This window comes from Delphinus delphis, chromosome 13, assembly GCF_949987515.2.
Source record: "Delphinus delphis chromosome 13, mDelDel1.2, whole genome shotgun sequence".
Lineage (NCBI taxonomy): Eukaryota > Metazoa > Chordata > Mammalia > Artiodactyla > Delphinidae > Delphinus > Delphinus delphis.
Window position 1 is genome coordinate 74790257 of NC_082695.1, and position 27616 is coordinate 74817872.

Below are 27616 nucleotides of genomic sequence, written 5' to 3' on the forward strand. Positions count from 1 at the left end.
TAAATTCTCCACTTGTCTCAAAAAAGTCTTTTTATAGTTAATTCATTTGAATAAAGATCCAAAAATGGCTCTAACTTATATCTGGTTGTTAAGCCTCCTAAATATCTCATGATTTATTGTAGTTCCTCTTCCACATTAAAAAAAAACTTTAGTGAGATATAATTAAAGTATAGTAAAAGGCACAGATTTTACTATGAGTTCTGATAAATGTAAACAGTACATTAATATAACCACTCCAATCAATATGTGGAATATTTTCATCATGCCAGAAGCTTGCCTACTATTCCTTTGCAGCCAATCAACCTTCCACCCCACCACAATGGAGACAACCATTGACAAGATTTCTAACAATTTAGCTTAGTTTGACTGTTTTAGAGATTCATACAAATAGGATCACAAGATGGGTACTCTTTTGTGACTGGCTTTTTTCTCTCAACATAGTGTACTGAGATTTATCCATGTTGCTGCTTTTATCAGTATTACTATCGAGGAACAATATTCCATTGAATAAACATGCCATTTATTGTTTATCTATTCACTTCTTGAGTGGTTTCCACTTTTTGTGATAAAGCTGCCCTGAATATTCTTGTACAGGCATTTTTGTGGACTTGTGATCATATTTTTAAAAAAATTTCTCTTGGGTAAGATCCAGGAGAGGCATTTCTTGATCATACAGTAAGTGTATGTTGTAACTTTATTTAAAAAATCATAAAACTGTTTTATGAAGTGCATGTAGTCTTTTAAACTTCCATCAGCAATGTATGAGAGTTCTTGCTGCTTCACACTCTCACTAAATTTGATGTTTCAGTCTTTTAAAAATTTTGGCCATTCTAATGGGAGTCTAATGGTATCATACTCTGTTTTAAATTTTTACTTCTACAGTGACTAATGATGTTAAGTGCTTTTGTATGTGCTTATTGATCATTCTTGTTTTCTAAACTGTCTGATTCTTTCATCTGTTTGTATTATTTTTGTCTTCTGATTACTATGTTGCAGAAGTTGTTCATGCATACTTGATACAAGTCCTTTGCAAGATATCTGTATTACAAAAATCGTCACCCAGTATGTGGCTTGCTGATTCATTTTCTTAAATTTTTTTTAAGAGTAAATGTACTAAACTTTGATAAGTCCAATTTATCATTTTATTAGTGCTATTATTCATGTTTTTAAAAAGTATTGCCTACTCTCTATTACAAAAATATTCTCACATTTTCATAATTTCAGCTTTTACATTTAGATCTGTGATCTATCTCAAATTATGGTGTGAGATTGGAGTCAAAGGTCTCTTCCTTTTTCAAATGGATATCCAGCTTCCCCAGAAGCACTGGTTGAAAAACTATCCTTTCTCCCACTGAATTAACTTGTCATTGTGAAAATCAATTGACTGTATACATGTGGATCTATTTCTGAACCCTCAATTCTGTTGCATTTGATCTATCTGTCCCCACATACACTGTCTTGGTTGCTATTATTTTATATTGATCCTTGAAATCAGGTTGATCAATTTCTCAAATTTTTACCTTCTTTATCAATAATTTTTGGCTGTCTTAGGTCCTTTGCATGTCCACATAAATTATAGAATCAGCTTATTAATTTCTATAGCCTATGAGAATTATTAATTTATATTACTTATTAATTTACTTATTAATTTCTATAGCCTATGAGAATTTTGGGGGGGTTGTAGTGAATACATACAGACAAATTTAGGTAGAATTGATGTCTGACTACAAACATTGAATCTTTCAATCCATGAGCATGGTATATCAATTTACTTAGGTCTTCTTTTATTTATTTCAGCAATGTTTTTTAAGTTTCAGCATATGGGTCTTACATATACTTCATTAACTTCATTCTTAAATAGTTAATGGTTTTTGTTACTATTTATAAATAATCATTTTTATTGTATTTTTATATTAATTGTTCCTTATGTTTAGAACTATAATTAATTTTTGTATATTGGGCTAGTGTACTATAATCTTACTAAATTCACTTATTAGTTCTAGTGGAGTATTGTTTTGTTTTTGTACATTGCTTAGAATTTTCCAAAATAAGCAATCATGCCATACTCATTTTCCATTGTCCTCAGATGTTATTAATGTAAGTGAGCAAAGAATGGAAGAATCACATTATTGATTAATGATTATGAAGAAACTAAGGAATGTGGAACATAATACTTTTCCAGACGTGTTTCTCATTCACAGCACTACACAGAGACTGTCAGATTTTAAATACAGAATAAAATAAGATTTCATTGGCTTAGTGCTCTTTAAATGTAGGTCAACTCTCACCCCATTGCTTTGATGGTATTTTAATCTTTTGTATTTTTTATTTTATGCCCAAAGAAATACATAAAAATATTATTTCATTACCAGCCAAGAAAAACGTGATAAGGACTTGCCAAGCACCGGTATAACAAGCAAAAGAACTACCCAAAAATATACCTGCAGATGTTGACAGAATGTTGTGGCATACACTATGTGTGATTTTGGTTGTTAGTAATTTCAACAGAGCTTTTTGCAGTGACAGGAGCAGAGCATCTGATTGGAAATTGTCAAGAGCTACTAGAGGAATTACTTGCCAATTCAGATAAATATTTGGAAACAGAAAATTGGTCCTGTGAGGACTATAAAATTTCCTTCTTGCAAGCCACTGAATGATGTTGATGAGAACTGCTTTCAGCTTGTCATAAATTCCAGTTGTCAAATCTCCAAGTCAAAGAAATGCACAGTCCCTGTGATCACTCAGGTCAAGATGTTCCTCTTATGAAGCACATCTCCAGATAAATCTTGCTGGTGTTAAGTTCTGTCTTGATTACCAAGGAAGCCTAGTCGCAATGTGTCCTCTGTGACCAATGGCCTAGCAAAAAGTGTATGTGATGTTCACTATTAATCTTACTGTCATTTGAAAAGATTACATTGATGTAGCTTTGGGGATTTAGGCTCCAGAAAAGAAAACAAAGACGACATTTCAAACATTTCAGAATGCTCTGAATTTTACTTGTTTCTTGGTGATATTACTTTCATCTATTCTTAATTTGCAGCACAAGGGAGAGATACATCCAAAGATGCAAATTTTCCTATGTTAAATTATGAATGACGTGCACAATACCTGCTGTCCACCTGATGTAGAGAGATATGTTAGCAATTAATTTCTAGAAATAAGAAAAAAAATTATTCCAGTTCTAGAGGAAGTAAAATAAGACAGGAATTCTGCACATTATTTTTAATATAATTAGCATCACCAATAATGGTAAAGCAAACAAAGAGATAGTAAATTGTTTTCGAATTTTCCTTAGGAGAAACACTTTTTGTAGTACCTGGTATATGAAATAAACAGCAGATGTATGATAAATGGAAAAATGATTAATAGCTGGGCTGATGAACAAGAGACATGGAGTCTGCCCCTAACATTTTTTTCTTATATTTGAGAGATGAGGTTTATCTAAGTTATGAAGACTAATAAACAGAATGAACACTCATCTACACACTGCCCATCTTAAGCAACAGACTATTACTAATAATTTATGAGATTCCTCTGAGCTCTTTGTGATTCCATTACTTGCCTCTTCCCCTGAATTTCAGGATCATCCTTCTCTTGCTATAACTTATTTATCTATTCCATAAAAATGCATTGTTCAATTCTGAAGTGTTTTTGAACTTTATGTAAATATTAGTCTTCCTGTGAATAGTTCTTCTGCACATTTTTTAAAAGGTTTTCTGAGATTTACTTTTGAACCTGTGGCTATATTTGATTTGTTGTTACTGTTGCATACTATACCATCACATGGAACTATGATAATTTATTTATCCCTCCTTCTTCGGTGGACATTTGAGTTGTTTCTAGTTTTCTTTTTTTTTTCTTTTTTTTTTTTTTTTTGCAGTACGCGGGCCTCTCACTGTTGTGGCCTCTCCTGTTGCGGAGTACAGGCTCCGGACGCGCAGGCTCAGCGGTCATGGCTCATGGGCCCAGCTGCTCCGCTGCATGTGGGATCTTCCCGGATGGGGGCACAAACCCACGTCCCCTGGATCGGCAGGCGGACTCTCAACCACTGCGCCACCAGGGAAGCCCTCTAGTTTTCTTACTACTACAAAAGATGCTATACATATTCTGATATATTTCTCCTGTAGAACACATGTAACAGTTTCACTAATGTATGTACTTAGCGTAAAATTTTTTAATCATTTTTAACTTTCTTGGAACACATCAAGTGTCTAAAATGTTTGTTCCAGTTTACAGTCCCACCAGAAGTGAACAATAATCTCTTGGCTTCACATACTTAAGTAATGTCACACTTTTAAAATCTTGCCTACCTTAAATGTATGAAATGGTGCATTGTTTTTCAATTTGCATTTTGCTGATTGTCTTTTGAACACTGCAAATAACGCTACTACGAATACTGGTGTACCTCTGAGTGAATTTTAAATGTAAATTACCTGGAATAAATTAGATTTGGTCATAATGTAGTATACTTCTAAAATATGTTAGTTATAGTTTACTAATGTTGTGTTAAGGTATTTTGTATCTATATTTATGAGGATATTGGTTGGTAATTTTTTCTTTTGTCATATAATTTTTTATTAGCTTTTGGTATTAGAGATTGGTTGGCCTCATAAAACAAGTTAGTCTTAGCCATTAATCCCTATTCTATTCTCTGAAAAGGTTTATGCTATTTCTTCCTTGACTGTTTGATAGATCTTACCATACGATTCTTGAGTTTTCTTATTGGAAAGATTTTTTATAAGCAATTCAATTTCTTTAATATACAGTGGGCTTGTAGATTCTTTGTTTCTTCTTATGTCAATTTTGAAAGGTTGGATTTTTCAAGAAAATTTGTCTATTTCATAAAATTAAAAAAATTTTGTCATAAAGTTTTTTATACTGTTATCTCATTATCTTATCATATAGTATATAATATATATAAAAAACATCCTATCTGTATAATCTATGGTGATAACTCCTTTTTCACTGCTGATTTGGTGATTTGTACTCTCTCTTTTTCTTGATCAGTACAGTTACAGGGTTTGTTAATTTTATTTATATTTTCAAAGAACTAGCTTTGGGTTTGATTGCCATTCTCTACTGTCCATCCCTGTTCTATTTATTAATTTATTCTTGTTACTATTTTCTTATTTCTATATACTTTCAGTTTACTTTGCTTATCTTTTAAAGATTCCTAAGGTGGAACTTGAAGGCATTGGTGTTAAATCTTTTATCTTTTCTAACGTAAGAAATTTCGAAAATAATTTTCCATTTAAGCAATGCTTTAGCTGTATCTCACCAATTTTGATATGTTATATTTTTTGTTATTTATCTTAATGTCCCTTAAGATTTTGTCTTTTTCTCGTTTAATTTTAAAATATGCTGTTTTATTTTCCAGTACTCTGGGGTTTCCTGGATATTTTACTATTATTAAAAACATAATTTGTATGATTTTAACTATTTTAAATCTATTGAGACTTATTTCTATTACCCAGCACATATTTCTTTTTAATTGATGTATTTTGTGTGCTTAGAAAGTGTTTATTCTGAAATTGTTGGATGTAATATTCTATAAATTCTTATTAGATCAAGATATTTAGAGTTATGTTTTTACTAATTTTCTTTTCATTGTTTTATCATTTGCTGTGAGAACAGTGATAAAATCTACTACCATTGTGGGATTTTCTATTTCTCCTTTTAGTTCTATTTCTTTTTTTTTTTAACATCTTTATTGGAGTATAATTGCTTTACAATGGTGTGTTAGTTTCTGCTGTATAACAACGTGAATCAGCTATACATATACATATATCCCCATATCTCCTCCCTCTTGCATCTTCCTCCCACCCTCCCTAGCCCACCTAAAACTCTATGTCTTTATTAGTCTTTTGTGGAAAGTATATTGAAAGGCTTGCTTTTTAATTCACTCAATCTTTGTCTTTTAACTGGAGTGTTTAGACTATTAATATTTTATGTGATTATTGATATGGATGGATTTAGGTCCATCATTTTATTTTCTGTTTTCTGTTTGTATCCTGTTTTTCTGTTCCTCTGCTTTTGATTACCTAGCTACTTGGATTCTTTTCATTTGTTTATTTTCCCTTTTAATTTATCTATTGCCTTTAAGGTATATCAATTTGTATTGTTTTTTAGTAGTTGCTCTAGGGATTAAGATAGGCAAACATTCCACATCTACTTAAAGTTAATATTGTTCTACTTCACATAAAATATAAAAATCTTGGAACCATACAGATCACTTTTAAAACCCTCCAGTGAACTCTATGTAATAGCTGTGATATGTATTGATATTATGTCTACAGACGCTGAAAACCCCATACATTTATATTCCATCATACATACTTTAAAAGCAGTCATACATATTTTAAGAACTTTTCAAGAAAATTATCCAGATATTTGCCATTTCTATTGCTCCTCCCTCATTCCTGTTGATGCATCGTTTCCTCTGGTATTATTTCCCTTTAGCCTAAACAACTTTACTTAGCATTTCTTGTAGATCAGATTTGCTGGCAAAAATCTCCCATAATTTTCCTTCATCTGAAACTGTATATATTTTAGTTGCATTCCTGAATGATATTTTTACTGGGTTAGGCTTTAGGTTGGAAGTCTTGTCTTTCTGCACTTGAAGAATGTCATTTCAATTTCTGGCTTCCATGGTTTTTGGTGAGAATTACAATGATACAAATCATTTTTCTCTGTGTCTAATGTGTTATTTTTCCAGGTAGTCTCAATGCTTTTGTTGTTATTATTTGTTTGTTTTGCTATTTTATTGACATGGATCTCAGCATGATTTTCTTCGAGTTGACTGTGTTTTAGTTTTGCTGAGCGTCTTCAATTTGTAAATGTAAGTCTGTCACAATGCTTTATCTACATTTACATATCTATACCTATTTCTGTATAAATATTTATCTATTTGTATCTATCTATCTAATCTTTATATTTTTTCCCACATTTCTTTTCTAGAGCTCTAATTATACACAGATGAAATGTTTGATGTTGCTCCACGGATCTTGAACTCTTTTTTCCATGACTCTGATTTTTAAAAGTCTCTTTCTCTCTTTACTTCAGATTGGATAAATTTTAAGACTATCTTCAGATTTACTCAGTGTTTCCTCTGTCATGCTCATTCTGCTCATGAGTCCATTTGTTGAATATTTTAACTCAGATATTGTACATTTAAGTTCTAACTTCCACTTCACTATTTTTATAGTTTTTCTTTTTTATATATAATTTTTTTCTGTCATGATCGCCTGTGTTTCCCTTTATATCATGGAGCATTGTAATAATTGCTGTTTTAAAGCCTTGTCTGGTAATTAAAACATATGGGTCATTTCAATGTCGGCATTTGTTCATTGATTGTTTTTTACCTTGAGAATTACTAGCAATTTCCTGGTTCTTTGTATGTCTACCATGTAAACTATGTTGTGTAGATTCCGAGTCCTGTTATATTCTTCTGGAGAATGTTGAGGTTTCTGCTTTACCAGGCAATCAACTCAGGTAGGTTCATACTACAAGTTTTTTTTTTTTTTCCTTTTGTGCAGTGGTTTAAAGCCAATTTCATTTTACCAAACCTTTTTTCTACCAGTTTAGAACTGTCGCATTCATGAGTAGATCTTGTGTGAGCCTGAGCCTTTGGTAGATTCATATACAAAATACAGGTTCCCTCTCCCTGGCTCCTTCTGCTCTGGCATTGTCACACATTCTGTGGCCCAAAGGGGTTCCTTTTCCTGGTTCCTATGTCCAGAATGATTTTTTTCCTCAGATTTTTGGCCACACATTTCATCACCACTGCCAGGCTTCTCCATTATTGGAGCTCACGATAGAGCACAATAAATATCACATATATAAATAATATATAAATAATTATAAATAGTAAACAAAGAACTCATATCCAGAATAAACAAATAACTCTTACAACTCAATATTAAGAAGGCGAACCACAATAGATAATAGGGAAAATATTCAAACAAATGTTTCACAAGGTATAAAAATAGCCAATAAGCACATGACAAAATGCTCAAGATTATTAGTTAACAGGAAAAGGCAAATAAAAAACCATAATGAAATAGCACTACCTACTCCCTAGAATGGCCTTTTTTTTTTTTGAAACATTGAAATGGTCAATTGCTGGCAAGCGTGTAGAGAAACTGAAACTCTCCTACACTGCATGTAGAAATGTAAAACGGTCCTACCACTTTGTAAAATCATTGGGTAGATTCTTAAAAAGTTAAACTTATACTTACCATATGCCATTCCCCAATTCATTATGCAGAATGAAAAAAGTGAGACACATGAAAAGCACATGCTTTACAATCCTACTTACACAAAATTCTAGAAAAAAAAAAAACACTAATGTATAATGACAAAATGTGAATCAATTGTTGTGTGAGACTAGGAGCAAAGAATGGGGTGTACTTCTGAAAATGATGGATATATTCACTATCTTGATTGGGACAGTGATCTCATGCTGTGCTCATTTGTCAGAGCTTACCAAATTGCTTGTTTTTAATGGATGTGGTTTATTTTACATAAATTACCCCTCAAAAAAGTTACTAAAGATATAGTATACATGTAAACCTAAAACAACTTCATAAGTTAATGAATAAAAGTGCAAATCTCACATTTCAGTAACTATTGGTAGAGTTAATTCGTAAAAAGAGGACTAATTAGGCAGGATTTGCCTTTATCTACTTTGCCGTCTTAATTTGTTTTCAGCGCCATAGAACATGATATAAGCATGCGTGCTTCTTTAACCTTTTATCAAGCTATTGCCTTCACCTGGAATCATCTTCCTTCCTCTGTGCACCCTTTAGGATTCCCACTCATTGTTTAAAACCTGGCTGTCAAGCATTCTCCTTTTAAGTTTTTCCTTTGTACTTCTTGGATGTTAACAGCTCCTGCCTGTAAATCTCTTAGTTTTTTGCATGTCCTCTCATAGAATTTACATTTTTCTTTGCGTTATGCAGAGGTAGTTGTGTGAATGTCAACCTTCTTCACTAGACTCGAAGTTTATCAGCACCTGACTAAGTGCGCTGGGTTCTGAAACAGGCCTAAGACCTAAGGGACAGCTATTAAATGTACATTAAATTGTAGTTAAACTTAGGTTCAAATTTAATTTTAAAATGGAGTATACTTTCCTATTATAAGCCTTGTAGAAAAAAAAAAAGGACAGCAGTGTATGCTGTTAAGGTTAAAGAAAAACATTCATAAAGAAGGAGTCTCCAGAAAGAAATTTCAAGTTCAAGTTAACTGTGAAAAACATAGGATGTTTTTTCCTCCCTCAATTAAGTTTATTAGCTTTGGCCTAACAATGTTAATCATTTCTGAATAAATGGGGCTTTCCAAAAGATGAACTATTTGCTTTTTAAATACTACACAGAGACATTCAGGCTTTTTAGAATTTCTGTGAAGAATTTTTGAAATTTCAGAAGTACCTTTCAAACATTTTTTGCAGATGTGTAGATGTCACTTTCAAAACCAAACTGCATGAAAGTTAAACATGGAAGGAAGACTTTATTCCAGTCTATTACAATAGGGGAGAAAGATCAGAACTTATTCTGAGATCTGGGCTGTGGGGATCATAGGCCATCTGTGTTTGCTAATTGGTCTTACCCAAGGGAAAAGTAAACTTTCATGTGCCTTCATGATGAAAGGAAGTATTACACTTGGAGCAAGGTGCTCCAGAAGGGAAGTTAGGCTCCTATCCTCCCACAGAGACTGGAAGGTAGGAACACTATCTTCTTCCATAATGTCATTTCAAAGAGATGGCTCCAGGTCCTTGAGAAAGACAGTCCTGGGTTGTAGAACTGGAAGAGGCTTTTTAAAATATTTGCATTTCAAAGGGGCAAAGAAAGATTTTACAATTACATTATTTTCTAAAGTAAATGCTCTAAGAAAAGGGAGCAGAGGGACCCCTCTGTGGTTAGGCCATCTGGATTCTATAAGGGCCTGGGTGAAAGGGCAGTCAGGGGCTTAGAGGCAGGAGGAAGCCTGTCTAAAGTGTAGTTAAGTAGAAGGAACTGTTAAGGCCATCCTGACCATCAATTCTTTAGCTACTGATTTCATGTTTCTGACATTCAGCCTTAGCTTTGCCATAACACCATGGCAAGTGTCCTTAAGCAGAGAACTGGTTCTTTAATCCAGGAAACTGAGGCTCCAAGGATATGTCATTTTGCTCTCTGCCGAGCTGAACGTGGAGCATAATAGTTTTCTTCCAATACTTCAAGGCCAGAGCAAGGACAAGACAGATTCAAGTGGCCTATACAGTTGTACACATTGTACTTTAACAGGGAAAAGTTTTCTTAATTGATCAAGAAAATTCAACTCTCCTTCAATAGTAATGAAAATAGAATTGATAATGCTTGCTGTGCTCTAACTTAGATCTTTACCATACTGTTTGTCGAAGATATTGCAGCATACGTATTATTTGGGGAGCAGAGAGGTTGAATTTAATCAGTGCCTTTTGTTTTCTTGCTATTTGCTTTGATTGCTGCAGTTTAGCTGTTCGGCTCTGTTGAGTCATTATCTCTTCCTCCCCCTTTTTCCTTACTTCTCTTTGTTTCACTAGCATCTTTATTTTATAATTTCTTTAGTGTTGGAGCTGTGGTGCTCAGTGTTTAAATGACTGTTTTGTTTCCAAATTCCTTTTTGCATCAGAAACTTTTATTTCAAACTAAAGCAGTTTGAACAAATCTGATGTCTACTTTGGAATTATATTTCTTCATACATTTGTGAGAGAGTTGGGAGCATTCTATTGAATGATGTGGATAATTATGTAAATTAGCATAATACCCTGTAGGTAGGGTAAGCTAAATTGATTGCCTTGATAGCCCCAGTTAATGGCCTCACTCTATCCATGCTCTTTGTAGTGTGATTTTGCTGCTCTCCTCATCAAGAGGTAGAGTGTATTTCTCCACACCTTGACTCTGTGCTGGTCTTGGGACTTACTTTGACCGATAGAATGCAGCAGAAGAGCTATTTGCCAGTTCTAAGCCTAGGAACTTTAGTGGATGCCTGCATCTCCCAGGAGTATTAAACCTGGACTAGCCAATGTCAGGATTAGAGATCACATTGAAGAGAGATGAGTATTCTCAGCCAGCACCTGGCCAACCCACAAACTAGCAAGTACCTGAACAAGATGACTCAAGATCAGCCACAGCTGTCCATATCAGGCAAACCACAGATTGATACATAGACTGAGAACAAAAATAAATGTAAATGTTTCCCACCACTAGGATTTTGTGGTTGCTTGTTACACAGCATTGTTAGAGTATTAAGTAACTGATGCATCAACTTTCTTTTTCCCATCAACTTTCTTTTTCCCAGATGGCATACACTCTCTCCCACTTAATTGTTTCAAACATCTGTTGACTGCCATACTATATACCAAGGTACAGCGGCCACTACTAAAGTCAAGAAACAAATATCAAGAACCCTCCTCTCAGTTGACATGCTCATGTGAGAGACAGAAGGAAAAAAACAGTCAACACTTTATAATAGTGTGTGATGTGTTATATCCGATGAGCACAGGGTTCATGGAGCCCCCATAATGGTATTTAACTCAAACATGCATCAGATGGTCTTCCTGGCAGTGACTGACATGTGTGGAATCTTGAATTAGGGTGAATAGGAGCTAGGTTGGTTAAAAAGATGTGATAGAAAAACATTCTAGGAAGCAGCAAATTATTTTCTAAATCATTAGAGAGCAAAGGGTACTGCAAAGATGTTAATTACTTAAAAATAATGACATATGTGGGTTTAGCAGAGATGATTTGGGGAATTTAAGTAAAGAACAGATTGGAGCATAAATATTCTTGTGTTCCAAAAGTTTGATGGCTATCTTGAAAATTATAGAACAAAATGAAGATTATTAAAAATTACAGTTGATGTGGTTATTCCAAGCATTTCAGAAGCTCTTTGTGGCCGTCAGGGAGACAAATAAGGGAGGGTCAAAGATTACAGCCTGCAGTAAGAGGTTACTTGCAGTAATTCAAGCAACAAGTGAGGAGGATGTGGTGTACCTGAAGCCACGGAGCAAATGCAAAGAAAGAAAAGAGTAAAAAGAATAGAGATTGGTTGTTCTAATAGTCAAGGAATGGATAGAGACACAATGAGAAATGAAAGAAAAGAAGAACCAGCACATATGTAGAAGGAAATTAAGCTAGCAAATAGCATCAATTACATGGCTTGGTATCCCATGGGAACTTCCAAAAGTTTCTCAGGGAGTCTCTCACTAAGTGACTAACAACTGAAAGACAGAAAGAGTAGCATGGGAGAAACCTTGAACTCAGAAGTGTTTGGGGACTAAATTTATGTCCTAAATTATGAATAACCTTTAATCTCATGGTTGTATCTTCATGAATGAGAGTTCCTCAAAGGAGGTAGAGAAGATGGCAAAAATGGCCACATAACCTTTCCTTCCTTGATGAGGTAAAAATCTCTTTCTATACACCCCTTCAATCTGGGCAGCCCATGCAACTTGATTTGACTTAAAAAAGCAATGGAAAGGAAACTGCAAATTCTGAGCCTGACCTCAAGAAGCTTTTATATGAGTCTCACTCTTGGGGCCCTGAGACCATCATGTGTACAAACCTGGGCTAACCTGTTGGAGGCTAAAAGAGCAAATGGAATAAAGTCAAGTCATTCTAGTTAACATCCCCTTTGACCAACTAGCCTCCGTCAACCAGGGAGCTTGCCATAGGTGAATGAGAGAGTCCAGCTGAGATCCGCTGAAGGACTTTCCTAGCTGACTCGGAACAAAGTGCATATCCAATGACAAACGTACGGCTATTATTTTAAGTCACAGTGCTTATGATGATTTTTTAAAGCTATAAAAGCCAACTAATAAAGAAGTTTTCCTAGAAAGATGGTTCCAGAATATCGTGGCTTCCAGTTGGAAACAAGGTATTTCTATTGTTCATGCTCTACCTTCTGCAATAGTATCTGCATACTGAATTTGTGACATATGAATATAAAAGCCAAGAAAATGAAGCAGGGTGGAAAGAAAACAATGACTCAACTAAACTAGGCAGGGATAAAACTGATAACCTTTACGGTTTGAATTCATAAGCCCATTTTACCCTCAATTTAGCTTTATGTCTTCAAAAGCTTCTGTCCAATTTTACAGATTTCATAAAAGAAATAATTTTCTTTTGAAATTTCAGAATTGCTTTTTGGTGCAATTAAACCTTGATGCCAAAAGAAATAATTTTCTTTTGAAATTTCAGAATTGCTTTTTGGTGCAATTAAACCTTGATGCCAGGGCAACTGAAGCTGTAACCAGTTGACTGTCCTCCATATCTTGGCCAAGTGAACACATTCTGCATTTTTCCTTTATCTGCCTTGGATGAATTATTCATTGATTGAACTCACATTTCCAGGAATGTAGATGGAAAATGGTTTTTAAAATGTGCCCTTTAATAGAGTGTTCTATTTTTTTTCTCATTAAATGTCTTTGTATAGTCAACTATTGCTTCTAACCAACCACAGCTATGCCCTGGTGGCTCATTATCACCTTGGGTTCTTTTGCTCTCCCATAATATTCTTTTTCTATACCTGAGTTTGCTATTCCAGAAATACCTGTGCAATCCTCATATTTGAAATCCTACATTTATGCTATTTTTTCTGACAAATGAAAAGTATAAGATGTAATACATGGGACTGAGCAAAATGCTCAGTTTTTTCTTTTTTCCTACTACCTTTCCTCTTTTCCTCCATTATTCCCCCCATCCTTCATCTTTCATTTATCAGAATACTAAATTACTTGATATACTGTTTACCAGTATAGCTTTATATCCAATTTATTCTTGAACTCCCAACTCTTTTAAATGTTTCATGTTTTGAATCCATAAAAATATTTTTTTTCTTAAATGTTGTATAGTAGAAAGAGAAGCAATTTTGAAGTCATCCATTTTGTATTTAATCCAGACTGCACCATGTTCTCACAAAGAAATGTGTCAAGTAACCTAGATGATTCTCGCTACCTTACCTACAAAATGAGGTGAAAAACCCTATTTTAGAAGAGTGGTATGAGAATAACATTAATTGTGTACATTAAAAAAAAAAAAACCCTTTGTAACATGGGTGGTGCTTTATACACTGTAGAATTGTGTGAGCATGTCTAGGGAGTAAAACGAATAGTAAGTTCCCAAAATGAACTGAAGTAGAGAAAGGCTTTTCTAGGACTTGAAATTTTAAATGACCCTTGAAGGGTTATAAAAATTGATAGTTTTAAGAAAGGAGAGCTCTTCTAGGAAGAGACTTTCCAATCTGGGTTCCTAATGGTTATTTCTGTAGTCTTCTGCATATTTAAAATGGAAACTTTTGCATTTTTGTGATTACTCTACGTCTCATATTCCAAGACTGATATCATATGTATACATACTCTTAAGTAAGTAGCAGCAACGGTTACTCTATTTTCATTACGGCATTTTAACGTTCATAGAAGAAGAGTTGGCTTTATATAGAAAGAATATATTTCTAATTTTATATTCACAGCTTTTCTTCCATTTTCATCTTTTTTTTTTTTTTTTTTAAATTTATGGCTATGTTGGGTCTTTGTTGCTGCCTGCGGGCTTTCTCTAGTTGCGGAGAGCGGGGGCTACTCTTCATGGCAGTGTGCAGGCTTCTCATTGCGGTGGCTTCTCTTGTTGCGGAGCACCGGGCTCTAGAGTGCAGGCTCAGTAGTTGTGGCACACGGGCTTAGTTGCTCCGCGGCACGTGGGATCTCCCCAGACCAGGGCTTGAACCTGTGTCCCCTGCACTGGCAGGCGGATTCTTAACCACTGCGCCACCAGGGAAGTCCATTTTCATCTATTTTTAACCACATTTTTCACTTCACAAACTTCACACATATCTTACGCAAGAAAACAAAGTATTATTTGACGTACAAAGTCATATATATTTCAAATAGAGGGTGAGTAGACAAGAAGATTAGTTTGCTTTTTGTCAACCCCATCCTCCCCATTTCCTTTGTCACTTATTCCTTTCTGTATCCTTGGTAACTGGGAAAGGCATAGTGAATAAATGATAAGGAAAGAATTCATCACCTCACAAAAATCTGTGTAATGGGGTGAAATTCAGATTCAACCTAACCCTGCTGTACTGGTCGTACTACCTTGGTATTCTTGACTGTAAAGGTAAGAGATGACAGTTTATTTTCAAACTTGTAGCATTAAATACGCAGTTAGATGGGAGAATCACTTGGTTTGCGGTTTCTATTTGTGGCCTCCAGAGGGTAGTATTCATTCTTTCAGTACTATAGAACATTAATAGCTGTCTGTCTATCTATCTATCTATCTATCTCCCTTTGAATTTATGTTGGTGTTTCTGCCTAGGGGCAAGGAATCCTCCACTAACAATGAAGACCTATGAGAAAGATAGAAATACACTATATACATAGACTATCGTTTAAAAAAGTTAATTAGGTGCTTTCTTTGCATTTCTGAAAGAACAAATGCAATGTGGCCAACAAAGCAGAATCCTTCTCTATGAATTCTTCAGTAACACTAAATACCAACTACTTTCATAAGAACAAAATCCTATTTGATTTTATAAATAATTAAGCTTTTAAATAAATGCCAAGAATAACCCCAGTCCCTTCAAAAACCAGAAAACTAGCATAGAAAGAAAATCTGAGTTTTGCCAGGACAAACAATGAGTCTTTCCAAGAATAAGGAGTGACATGGTGGCATATGCTCGACAACACTCAGATCTCCTGATACACTGCAAGAAAAACGGAGATGCTCTCTCTGTAAAAGGCTTTCTTATACAGGTACTCGTTTAGATTTTTAACAAGTCAAGACCAGTAAGTAACCATTTATAAACTACTGGTATAATTCTAACTATAGAAGGAGTATGTGATATAGAATTATTTGGGAATGCAGGGAGATAAATGTGTGTTGCCCAACTAATGAGACTTTTAATGACCTCGCCTCCAATGAGCTATTCAAGGAACAATTCAGAGAAAAGGTGAAAAGAGCTTTATTCTAATTTATATTTTCTTAATTCCCTATTTTAGTTTGTCTTTAATTTAAAAAAAAAGAGAGCACAAAATGATCATTTTCACAGAGACATTTCAGTTAGTGGTAGAGGAAAGAACACCAAACTTGGATTTAGTACTGAAAGTCTGAATCAACTAGGGGAGATTCTAGTTACAGAGAAAACAGAGATCATGAATGAGGACCATGGAGAATGTAAAAGTACAAGCCAAGTTATTAATAATTATACATAAATCACAGCAACTAAATTTATCCACCCCTCCAAATTAAAGAAAAATAAAGTTGCTACTAAGGTTTAAAAATGTAAGAAATGGAAATGTATCATTTTGATGTGCTATGCTTGCCCACTCACGTTTGTCTCTGGTTATTCGCACGACCTGGTCACATAAACTTTCACGATACCCATTTTTTTATGGAAGGGGAGCCCAGGATCCTAAAATCCACTTGCAAGAAAATTAATACTTGGGGGAAAGTGCAGAATAATTGGAAGATGTTCTTAACAAATCATGACATTTTTTTCTTTCTACCCTTAATAAGTAGGAATGAAGCAACATCATCTACGGGATTCTTCTTTAACAGGAGCACTGTAATTTACACGCAAAATAAATTCAGGTGGAGCTTTTTGGGGAGTCTAGGCATAACAGAAGAGGCATAAATTTGCCCTGAAATAATACATCACATCATAACAGCAAGGAGCTTGTCTCTGCTCTCCTCACAAGCTGTACGCCGCTCAGAGAGACCTTCCTACTGAGCCTACAAGCCAACCTGCTCATTCACGTGACAATCTCAGCCCTTAGGAACTACTGGAGCAAAACCAGACCACCAAATCACCCGCTAACACGTTGTCTTTGAAGCACAGAGAGGATAGATCTGTTTTGTTTGGAAACCTAAATATTTTAAGAAGGACAGAATGGTTAAGTGGGAAGACAGGGGACACTGCAGGCAAATAATCCCAATTTAAAATCCCAATAGTTTGGCCGATTTAGCTGTGAAGATCAGGGTCCTCATGTCTAAACTGGGAATAATAAAGCTCTCCTCATAGGGTTAGTACAAAGATTATAATTGCGTTAGGCCTGGACATATTGCATAGGGCTGGACATATTGAACATTTCTTTCTGTGTTGGAATCACGGGACCTTTTATGCACAACCACAGGTGTTGTCCTTCATGTAGGATGACAGGGAACCCCACGAGCAGTGTAACCCCACGCTCTGAGCAGTAGCTCTACTGCAGTAGCAGTAGCACTTCTGTTAGATGTCTCCGCCCACATTTAATTTATGGGTTGTGATTATTAAAGGCTGGGTGCAATATAGGATGATTCTGGCCATGGGACTGCAGAGAGCAAAGCGGGTTTTACTGGAGTCATACTTTGTGCTAGTTCAGTATCAAGTTGCAAATAACACCTTTATATCGAACTAGTACTTGAGCCACTTGTAAGGACGTTTTAAGGCAAAGATATCTCTTTGAAGATGGGAGCGCACCTCCTTACTACTGAGTACTGTTTTAGTTAATTGCATTATTAAGCCTTGTCACCTTTACCCATTTATAGCTCCACTGTCATTCTGTCATTTTGGAAGAGTGATCTGAGGGAGAGTACTCATTTACCAAGCCTGTCCCAAGAGTTGGTAAATGTGGTTTTGCTAAAACTTAAATGAAAAGCTAAATTCAGCAATTTAATCCAAATAATGAGCTACCAATTATTTTCAGAATCTTAGAGCCCCTTCTGGTTATAAATTGCTGTTTGCAGATAGCAACTAATCAATCATTTTCACCACAAAGCCTCTTATTATGTAAAATGGTTTTAATCATTACAAGTGTTTGGAGTTTCAGAAAGTCAGACAGCACTAAAATACCTAATAACACGCTCCAAGCCATCTACAGTGACTTTCAACTTCATCTGGTCACAAAGAGAAAATTGACTAAAATATTTTTGGTTGATGAGTATCGGTGGCTTTCCACTGCATATATTATTTCCAGCAGGGATAAGCACATGGTTAAACAGAAAAAGAACTGACTGATTTGATTAAAAGTTTTTTTTCTTAGAAAACCATAAATAGAGATCACATAAAGAAACACGGCAAGACTTTTCAGGGCACTATAATTTTAGACATATATGATTATATATATAGTTGTATATACCTAGCTATATATGAATGGAGCCCATATAAAGAACCTCTCATAAAGAAATAACTAATATTTATTAGTTATTTCTAATCAAAATAGTATTTTGACCCCATATTAAAGTACCTTCCTTAAATAATCATTGTTTTCTTTAAAAAACATCTTTCTTTTGTATTACTCTCCTAAAAAAGCCCACAAATCAGCAGTGAATAGGATCATAATAAACACAATTTTAAAACAGGAAAACATGAACTACTTAGAGAAGATGCCCTCATCCTAGAAAAAAAATAGAGGTATTTTCTAGAATTAGTTTTAGCTTGTACAAAAATTCACTAGTTCAAAAGAGAGAAGGTCCCAAGGCTATTCCAAGGCTCCAAGGCTATTTGGTGTATCTCTATATTCTACACATTCAGCAATACTTGGGTCAAGATTGTCAATGTACATAGGAACCGACTGTCATGGTTTATGCTATATAATTACAACCTTATAAAGACATGCTTTGCTAATAAAACAGGCTAAAGAATAGTCCATTATGGGACAACAAAGATCCGTCTTCAGAAAAGAAAGGAGTTCATATATGAAGCATAAAAATGTCAGGAGAATGTCAGGATACACCTTTGTAATTAATTTCTCTTCCAGGCTAGATTCTAGACTCCCAAACTGAAACTCTGTACCCATTAAACTATAACCCATCATTTCCCCCTCCCTCCAGATCCCGGTAATCACCTTTCTAGTTTCTGTCTGTATCAATTTGATTACTCTAAAACAATCTGATTACTCATAACAGCAAAATTATACAAAGTATTTTTCCTTCTGTGTCTGGCTTAGTTCACTTAGCATAACGTCTTCAAGGTTCATCTATGTTGTGGCATGTGTCAGAATTTCATTCCTTTTTAGGGGTGAGTAATATTCTACTGTATGTATACACTACACTTTGTTTATCCACTCACCCCTTGATGGACATTTGGCTTGTTTTTACCTTTTGGCTATTTTGAGTAGTGCTGTTATTAACATGGATGTACAAATATCTGTTTTGAGTCTCTGCTTTCACTTTTTTGGGTGTATAGTCAGAAGTGAAATTGCTAGATCATATGGTAATTCTAAGTTTAATTTTTGAGCCATCATAGTGTTTTTCACAAAGGCTGTGCCATTTTACGTTCCCATCACCAGGGCACAAGAGTTCCAATTTCTCCACATTTTCACTAACATTTCTCAATTCCAGTTTGCTTTTTAATAATAGCCATTCTAACAGGTGTGAAGTAGTATCTCATTTTGATTTTGATTTGCATGTCCAATTTTTTTAATCAGGCTTTTTAAATTGTTGAGCTGTAGGAGTTCTTTATATATATTCTTGATATTATGCCTTAACAGTTATATGATTTGCAAGTATTTTTTCCATTCCATGGATTGCTTTTTCATTCAGTTAATCATATGCTTTGATGTATGAAGTTTTTAATTTTGATGAGGTTCAATTTATCTATTTCTTCTTTTGTTGCCTATGCTTTCGGTGTCACATCCAAGAAATTGCTGCCAAATTCAATGCCATAAAGCTTTTCTCCTATGTTTCCTTCTGAGAGTCTTATAGTTTTTTCTATCATGTTTGGATCTTTAGATACACTTTGAGTTAAGTTTTGTACATGGTGTAAAAACAGATTCTTTTGCATGTGGATATGTTTTCCCAACACAATTGTTGAACATACTGCCATTTACTCATTGGATGATCTTGGTACTCTTGTTGAAAATTATTTCATCGTATATTCAAGGGTATTTCTGGGTTCTTTATTCTATTCTATTGGTCTATTGGTCTGTCTTTATGTGAATACTATACTGCTTTTATTACTGTAGATTTGTAGTAGGTTTGAAATCAGGAAATGTGAGACCTCCAAATTCATTTATCTTTTTTTTTTTAGGAAACTTTTGGCTACCTCGGGTTCTTTAATATTCCATGTGAATTTTAGGATAAATTTTTCTATGTCTGCAAGAAATGTTGGGATATTGATAGGGACTGTATTGAATTTGTAGATCTTTTGGGGTAGTATTGGCATCTTAACAATATTAAGTCTTCCAATCTATGAACATGGGATGTGTTTCCATTTATTTGTGTCATCCTAATTTCCCTTAGGAACATTTTATAGTTTTCAGAGTACAAGTCTTCCGCTTCCTTAGTTAAGTTTATTCTTATGTATTTTATTCTTTCTGATGCTATTGTAAATGGAATTATTTTTCTTAATTTCCTTTTCACATTGTTCATTGTTAGTGTATAAAAAAATAGATTTTGTGCATTGATTTTTTTTTATCCTACAATTTTGTGGAATTAGTTTATTAGTTTTAAAAGTTTTTAACTTATGTAATCTTTATGATTTTCTATGGGTCATGTCATCTGCAAACAAAGATAATCTAACTTATTCTTTTCTGATGTAAATGTCTTTTATTTCTTTTCCTTACCTAATTGCTGTGGCTAGAAATTTTAATATTATGTTGAATCAAAGCTGCAAAGGAGGATTTTTTGATCTTATTACTAATCTCAGAGGAAAAGCTTTCAGTCTTTTATCATTGAGTATAACGTTAGCTGTTGGTTTTCATATATAGCCTTTATTATGTTGAGGTAGTTTCCTTCTATTCCTAGTTTATGATGTTTTTTAATCATGAAAAGGTGTTAAATTTTGTCAAATGCTTTTTATGCATCCATTGAGATGATCATGTGGGTTTTGTTCTTCATTCTGTTAATATTGTGTATTACATTGATTAATTTTTGTATATTGAACCATCCTTGGATTCCAAGAATAAATCTCATTTGGTCAGAGTGTATGATCCTTTAATGTGCTACTGAATTTGGTTTAGTAGTATTTTGTTGAGGGTTTTTGCACCAATATACATAAGGGATATTGGTCTGTAGTTTCCTTTTCTTGCAGTGTCTTCGCCTGGCTTTAGTATCAGGGTAATGTTGAATTTGTAGGATAAGGTTTAGAATACCTTGTTGGAAGAGTTTGAGAAAGCTTGTTAAATGATTGTTATAATTCACAAGTGAAGCCATTGGATCTAAATGACTGCTGAGTTATTTAGAATGAGGACTAGAAAAATGGTGAGAAGAAAAGCAATGAACCAGTGCTAATATCTTTAAGGGAAGAAGGAGACTAGCTTGGAAAAAAATCAATCATTGAATTAAGATTGAGGAGTAGGTGGAGAAATCTGATTCCATTGGCTTCAGGGGAATTTGTTGTTTATAGAATGATCTAGAAATGACAATGAGATGCCCCCATCCAGGATGCATGGTATAAGATGTGTTTGAGAGAAAAGTGTTATTCTTTGAGAAGACTGCAGGACTAACTATATCTCTAGGAAAGAAACAGATTTCAATTATAGCAAGAACTTTCAGGAGAATGATTGAGGAAATAGATGTTGCTGATGACTTGACTATGAGTTGCTGGAAAGGTTTGTGTGAATAAGAGAGAGGGTGAAATATGAATAGATGAAGGGATGTACAGGACCGCATGGGGGTTAGAATAGGAATGAGGAGGAATATCTAGAAAGCATGTACTTCTTATTGAGCAGATGCAAACAGAAAGGTAGGACATGGTATGAACATTCTACTAGTAAATGCACATAATTATTTCTCACATAGTCCCCCTTTCTTAGGAATGATGGTCTGTACTTTTCTTTTCCTGTAATGTGTTTTGTTTCATATTAGGATAGCACAGGACTATAGGGGTGATGGTGGAACAGGCAGGGTGGCCTCACCAGAAACAAGTAAACATTTTGGGATTCTTTTTAAAATTGTGTTCAGTGAAAAAACCTGTAAGATAGATTCCTAAAAGAATTATTTGGTCAAAATGTATGCTCCTTTTAAAGTGTAACTATTGCTTATGTAAAGATGATATCCACTTTAAAAAATATTACTTGATAGAGCTAGGGTAAAAACAGAGAAAGAAAAACTCACAAATCCCACCATTCAGAAAGAAGTACCTTAAATAATATATACTTTTAAAAATTAGGTCTATGTATATGCAGATAGAACAAGAATGAGGAAATATTTTGTAAAAAACATTGTAATGATACTTTCCAGATATCTTAGTTTATAAAACCTGAACTTTATTTCATCAAATTTAAAATAATAAAAGAATTATGAAATAAAACAGAAGAAACTAGAACTTTTGACAAATGTTTTACACAGAAAATAAATTATTTCCTGAAAGATTCCACTAAGGTAATGAAAAATGATTATGACAAACACTGCAAAGTTGGAATTACCATTTTTAAATACATGTTTGAATCTTAGACACTATTTATTCCTCCCTAAAAATGATGAGAAATTTTACTTTTTCACTTTTACTCTCAATTTCCCCAAATCTCTTAACTTTATCAAATTATTTTTTAAATTAAGGTTTGTCAAATTTATATAACACATTTCACAGACATTTCCTCTTACGTTCATATTTAAATGGATTTAGTACTAAATACTTGTCTTTTTTTTTTTTTTTTTGGCCAAAGCTCGTCAGTTATTGCAGTGTTTTGATTCATATCATGGATGGCTGGGTGTCGTCATCAAGTGATATTTTTAAGCAATATTCATAATAATTAGATTTTACAGGTTCTTTTATACTTCAAAATATATGCATTTTTTCTTTATATTGTATTAAGCCTTGTTTCTATTTAATACTCTTGAAGTATATTACCTTTTACTCAGTATTTTGTACATATTACTCTAAAGTATTCCAACACTGGATATTCCTATGGAAAAAGATGATGTCAATTGGAATTTTGCCCTTGGAGCTGACTAGCACTTTCTGCATAAAATACTATTTTTCTTTTTCCATCATTTAAGTAATTTATCTAGGATATAACTTGGTGTCAACTGCTACATGACTTTTTTTTTCCCCCTTGGGATAAAAACTCTTTCAAACTGAGATTTACAACTTTCTTAAATAAATTTTCTACTAATACAGCTTTAAAAGCATTTTATTAGATGTTGAGTAGTAAAATATGATATTTATAAAATATGTGCCTAATTTTCATGTACCTTTGACCCAGTTTAAGAATGAAAATGCTTCCATTAATTAGATACCATCCGAGTACCCCAGAATCCATCTCCTCCTTTCCTCTCAGAGGTAACCACCACCATGAATTTTGTGTTAGTTATTTCTGTGATTTTAAAAACTGTTTAACATCATGTTTTCTCCCCCTGGGCAAAATGTTGTTTAGTTTTGTATGGTTTTGAAATTTATATAAATGGAGTAATGTCATAGGTATCCTTCAACTTGTATTTTTATTCAGTATTATTTTCCAGAGAGCCAGCCGTGGTATTCAATGTGGCTGCATTTAATTTCACTATTCTACATTATGATATTAGATATGTTGTCCATAATGTATTCATTCTACAATGAATAATATTTCCAGTTAGGAACTATTAGGAACAACACTGCTATGAACTATCTTGTCCACAGCTTTGGAAACACATATATAAGAATTTCTCTAAACCCAGGAGTAGAATTGCTGAGCCATGGATTTGAGACACCTTCAACCTTGCTAGATAATGCCAAATGTAAAAATTTATCATCCCAAAAGTTTGTATAAAAGTTCAGGTTGCTACCCATCATCACTTACACTTTGTCAAATTTTACCTGTTATTATTTTGTTAGGTGTAAAACAATATCTGGTAGTTGTTGCAATTGGCAATTTCATGAGCTTACAGTTGACGTTTGCCCTTTTCTGTGAAGTGCTTGTTCATAACTTTGCATTATTTATTTATTTTTATAAATTTATTTACTTATTTTTATTTTTGGCTGTGTTGGGTCTTCATTGCTGTGCACAGGCTTTCTCTAGTTGCAGCGAGTGGGGGCTACTTTTCATTGTGGTGCGTGGGCTTCTCATTGTGGTGGCTTCTCTTGTCGTGGAGCACGGGCTCTAGGCACACGGGCTTCAGTAGTTGTGGCAAGTGGGCTCAGTAGTTGTGGCTTGCGGGCTCTAGAGTCCAGGCTCAGTAGTTGTGGTGCACGGGCTTAGTTGCTCCGCGACATGTGGGATCTTCCCGGACCAGGGCTCGAACCTGTGTCCCCTGCACTGGCAGGCAGATTCTTAACCACTGCACCACCAGAGAAGCCCGACTTTGCATAATTTAAATCGAGTTATTTGTCTTTGTATTGTTGACTTGAAAAAGTTCTTTGTATATTTCAGGTCAAATTCTTCATCAGTTGTACTTTTGCATGTACTCTCTCCCAGCTTACGGATTATCCATCATGTCTGCACACTTTCTCTGTGGGATCTTTTGATGCATCGATACTCCTCATTTAATATGGCAAAATTTACCAATTTTTCCTTTATGCTTTGTGAGTTTGTGTATTTTTAAATTATAAATTACTTATACTATAAATTATAAAATTTTTATAGGTTTGTTTCTCACACTTATTCTATCTGGAATGATAGTTTTTGTCCTTCTATGTAAGTTAAGTCTATCATATAAAGTTACAGTCTGTATTATCATATTTTTATGCAAGTTGGGGCTCTCATTTTTCCCTTCTGCATGTGGGTCTTCTTTACCTCTCATATCAGTATACTAAGCAGCTCTACCTTGAAATATATTTCTTTTGTTATCAAGAATATTTTCAAGATGAATAATATGGCTTCACTGTTAAATCCTACCAAACATTTAAAGAATTAATACCAATCCTTCTCAAACTCTTCCAAAAACTGAAGTAGAGATAACACTGCTAAACTCATTTTACGAGGTCAGCATTACTGTGATTCCAAAGCCAGACATGGACTCTACAATAAAAATATTGCAGGCCACTATCCCTGCTGAACACAGATGCAAAATTCCCAACAAAATACTAGAAAACCAAATTCAACAGCACATTAAAAGGATCATATATCATGATCAAGTAGGACTTACTCCTGAAATGCAAGAGGGATTCAACATATGCAAATCAATAAATGTGATTCACCACATTAATAGAATGAAGGATAAAAATCATATGATCCTCTCAATAAATTCAACAAAAGCATCTGAAAAAAATCAACATCCTTTCATGATAAAAACTCAACAAATTAGGTATAGAAGAAGTGTTCCTCAATATAATAAAGGTCATATATGATAAGCTCAGAGCTAACATCATACTCAATGAGGAAGAGCTGAACAAGACAAGGAGGCCCACTCTCACCATTTCTTTTCAATATGGTACTGGAAGTCCTCATTAGAACAACGATACAAGAAAAGGAACTAAAAGATATCCAAATTGGAAAGGAGAAAGTAAAACTGTGTCTGTTTGCAGATGATATGATCTTATACATAGAAAACCCTAAGGAGTCCACCAAAAAACTGTTAGAATTAATAAATGAATTCAGTAAAGTTGCAGGATACAAAATCAATAAAAAAAAATCAGTTATTTCTATACACTAAAAATGACCTATCTAAAAGAGAAATAAAGAAAACAATCTCATTCACAATAGCATCAAAAACAGTAAAATACTTAGAAATAAATTTAACCAATGTGGTGAAAAATCTCTATACCAAAAACTGTAAAACACTGTTGAAAGAACTTAAGGAGACACAAATAAGTGGAAGGATAATTCATGTTCATGGACCACAGAATTAATACTCTTAAAATATCCATACTACTGAAAGTGATCTACAGATCCGATGCTTGCTTATCAAATTCCAATAGCATTTTTCACAAAAACAGAAAAAAACAATCCTAATATTCATATGGACCACAAAAGGCCACGAATAGCCAAAGCAATCTTTTTTTTTTGGTGGTACACGGGCCTCTCACTGCTGTGGCCTCTCCCGTTGTGGAGCACAGGCTCCGGACACACAGGCTCAGCAGCCATGGCTCACGGGCCTAGCCGCTCCGCGGCATGTGGGATCCTCCCGAACCAGGGCACGAACCTGCGTCCCCTGCATCGGCAGGCGGACTCTCAACCACTGCGCCACCAGGGAAGCCCAGCCAAAGCAATCTTGAGCAAAAAAGAATAAAGTTGGAGGCTTCACACTACCTTGTTATAAGATATACTATAAAGCAGGATGGGACTGGCATAAAAATAGACATATAGACCAATGAAATATAATAGAGAGCCCAGAAAGGAATCCATACATTTATGATTAATTGATCTTCAACAGAGTTGCCAAGAACACACAATGGGTAAATATCAGTCCCTTTAATAAATGGGAAAACTGGTTTATCACATGCAGAAGAATGTTATTGGTTCCTTGCCTCACTCCATATACAAAAATCAACTCAAAATGGATTAAAGCTTTAAGTGTAAGACCTGAAACTATAAAACTAATAGGAAAAAAAAAACACTAAGGGAAAAAGCTTCTTGACATTGGTCTGGGCAATAATTTTTTGGGTACAACCTGAAAAGCACAGGTAAAAAAAAGCAGAAACAGACAAACTGACTTGCATCAAACTAAAAAGTTTTCCACAACAAAGAAAAAATAGAGTGAAAATACAACCCATGAAATGGGAGACAATATCTGCAAACCGTCATCTGATAAGGAATTAAGATCCAAAGTACAGAAGGAACTCAAATAAACTGATTTAAAATGGGCAAAACACTTAAATAGACATTTTTTTCTAAAGATGGCATACAAATGGCCATCAGATACATTACAAAGTACTCAATATCACTAATCATCAGGGAAATGCAAATCAAAACCACTTCGTAAAAGTCTGCTCATTAATTCCAAAAGAGGAATAAAAATGAATAGATAAAGCATTCAAATCCTCTCTTTAAGCACACTATGTAGAGCATCTAACTTCAAATTAGATGATGTTTTCTAATTCCTACAATGGTGTCTGAGGCTGCAGATGAGAAACTGACAACAGATTCTTTATGTTAACTCTAGGACATTTTAGTATCAAAATAGTCAGCATAGGGCTTCCCTGGTGGCGCAGTGGTTGAGAGTCCGCCTGCCGATGCAGGGGACACGGGTTCGTGTCCCGGTCCGGGAAGATCCCACATGCTGCGGAGCAGCTCGTCCCGTGAAGCCATGGCCGCTGAGCCTGCGCGTCCGGAGCCTGTGCTCCGCAACGGGAGAGGCCACGACAGTGAGAGGCCCGCGTGCCGCAAAAAAAAAAAAAAATAGCATACAACAACCTGGACCAACACTAAAATAGGTCTCCTCTTTCATTTTGGATGAAATTTACTTATACATTCCACTGGTAACTTGAGTGTATTTCTTTTCTTTTTATTTTTATTATTTTTAATTTTTAGGGCTACTATTTAAATGAAAGAGACCAATAAGTGATGCAATTTTGAATAATTTAACAGCAATGATAGAGAATCTACTTCCACCCCGAATCCCTGCGATCACTCTAAACACTGACTTATGATGTATTCTGTATATACTATCTGCCATGACTGACCTGGGTTGGCCTATCTGTAAGATTCTCAGTGATTTACTACTTGTACTGCTGATATGAAAAAATGACCTGGAAAATCGGAAAGTCAGTCTCTTCCTTGTTCTCAATCTTTCTCATAGCATTGTTTAAGAACATGAATTCTGGA